The 2,665-nt window shown below is 40.7% G+C and overlaps 1 protein-coding gene across 7 annotated transcripts in view; it reads left to right on the top strand.

The window, feature by feature from the left end:
• LOC117167137 (alpha-catulin) overlaps nt 1–2,665 on the top strand; it is a 453,685-nt gene that overhangs the window by 238,097 nt on the left and 212,923 nt on the right. The gene's annotated exons all lie outside the window — the stretch shown is intronic.

Below are 2,665 nucleotides of genomic sequence, written 5' to 3'. Positions count from 1 at the left end.
TTTTTATCTAAAATTTCTAGTATAACAGTTCATATGGCGGGTTATATTTTCTAATCGGTAGAGGGGCGAGACGTAATTACAAAGAGAGGCGCAAATTGGGGGACGTAGCATCTCCTTACTGGACGAGGGAGTCGTTTAATCGTATAGAGTTGAAACATTTAGAAGGTATGGCGTAACATAATTGATCGAACTGATGCTCTTAAATTGGAAAAGAACAGTGGGCCCAACCCCTCTATCTGCCTAACTGCACTGTTTCGTCGTGGCAATTGTAACGCTAATTAATTATGCAAATCTTACTATTTTAATGTTAGAAAAGGCGTGTTGACAATAAAACAATATTTTTAAAGTTTTACATCATTTTAATATTTTTATTAATTTTGTTGTTAAAAAAAAATCTAGACCTATAGAATATACGTGTATTGTTACTTATATAAGAATAAAATATTGGTACATTAAAACTTATATTATAAAAAAACTCTTCGACGAAGACAAAAATATAAATCATGTGTGTATTCTAAAAAAAGCTCTTAGTCTATGAGGAGGCGACTGTAAACAGGGACACGATACATGCAATATATATATTAAAAATTTGTCATGAGGACAACCGCAGGATTTCACCGGGAGCGAATGCTAATCTGAAAAATTGCACCCGCTTCCAGCGAAATCGCGGTAAAATTTCAGCCACAACCACGTGTCAGGACCGTGAGGTAGGTGGTTACAGTCTATAACGGAATCAATGCGACGATTAGTTCACTTTAGACGATTAGACTCTTTCAAGACCCTTCAGTTACTGTCGAACACCCGCCTAAACCAGAGGAGGTCGAAGTATTTTGGAAAGAAATCTACGAAGTGCAGCAGAGACTGGACGAAAACTCGCGTAACATAAATAGCTTCAAGGAGCAGTGTGATGCCATCATAACACCAGATGAAGAATGCCATCCCATCACTACCGAGGAGGTGCGAAAAGTATTCAGAGGGATGAAGAACTATTCTGCTCCGGGACCAGATGGTATCAAGAGCTTCTGGCGGATAAAGTTTCCTGCAAACTATCAGCATTTGGCCCGTATATTCACTTCATGTTTAATGTCGGAAGAGCCAATTTCTGAAGGGGTTGGTGGGAAGGCGCACAATACTCCTGCAGAAAGTAGGCAACTTACCTGACCCGAAGAATTACAGACCAATCACTTGTCTGAACACACTGTATAAGGTAGATATAAGATAGTTAGATGTGTCTGCAAAGATGCAGCATACTACCAGCGTGACCGATCAATGGCTGGATTGATTACTGGAAAGCTTCCAATTCGACTTCCCATAGACTTATCATCTGCATTTATGAAGCCCACCATGAGCCCACTCCTCTTTTGCCTCACATTATTGCCACTATCTCTAGCACTTTGCTAGTCTGACAGGTACATTTGCGGCAAACCTGCAGATCGAAGGTACAAGGTCATCATGCATTTTAAATGGACGATCTTAAGATCTATGTTAAAACAAAGAGCAACTACATCTAGCTCTAGGGGTTGCCGTACTATATACTAAGGAAATAAGAATAGAATTTTTTTAGGCAAATGCGCCGAGGTTTATTTAAATTAAGGAAAACTTAACGTCGTCTCTGAAGAACCTCAGCTCGTCGATAAAAGCACTACACGACACCTTTGCGCTGAACAAACTTATACATACCTGGGCGTGCCACAGAGCCGCATTCAGAATATGACATCTATAAAGGATACTCCTTGAAGCAGATTCAAACGACTCATCCGGCAGACATGCTCTTCCGAACTGTCAGCGTTTAACAAAGTATCTGCAACGAACATGTTTGCCGTCCCGATAGTACTTCATTCATTTGGAGTAGTACTATGAACGAAGAACGAGCTCAGGTCCCTTGATATTGGGACACGATAGCTCATGCACATGAAAAAAATCATGCATCTAAAGTCTTCTGTTTCGTGACTCTATATATCACGCCGCCAAGGTATTCGCAGAATATTGAATCTTGAATGTCTTCACAACAGGATCATTCTAATTAAAGCACACGAAATCGCAAATGGAAGAAACTCTCTTCTTAAAATGGTCAGAAAGCACGAAGAAGTAGGCAAAGAAGCGTTTATGTACAAAGCAGTGAAGGAGGCTGCTGAAATATTCAGACTTAATTTCAATATCAGGGGTGAGCAAAATGCGTCAAATCTTATCCATCTATCGTACTCACTGGTTACAGTCTGTAAAGGAATCAATACGACGATCCAGCAAAAGCCTCGTGGACCCTAAGAACACGGAGCGACCCAAGGACAACCGCCTTCTGCATTTTTCCCGCAAGTGTTCTAGCATATTGTTGACACGCAGGGATGCTTTTTAGGCTATTAGCAAGTGAAAGCTTGGCACCTCCAAGAGCGCCGATTATAAGGACGATCAGTTTAACAGAAGATTCCGGGTACAATCGTTGCAACTCCCTTATAAGGTCTCCATACCTCTCTTTCTTTTCATTCTCCTTGGTTATGATGTTTTTATCAGCTGGTGCCGAAAATTCGATAACGAACATGGTTCGCTTCTCGAAGTCAAGAAGAAGCATGTCAGGCCTCGAGTGAGCAACAGAAATAATTGTCGAGAATATAAAGTTCCAGTATATACGGCACTTCCCATTCTCGACAATTGACTCAATTTCCCTAGG

Source organism: Belonocnema kinseyi, chromosome 2 (assembly GCF_010883055.1).
Source record: "Belonocnema kinseyi isolate 2016_QV_RU_SX_M_011 chromosome 2, B_treatae_v1, whole genome shotgun sequence".
Lineage (NCBI taxonomy): Eukaryota > Metazoa > Arthropoda > Insecta > Hymenoptera > Cynipidae > Belonocnema > Belonocnema kinseyi.
Note: the sequence above shows the minus strand (reverse complement) of the source record. Positions and strands in the feature narration are given on the sequence as shown.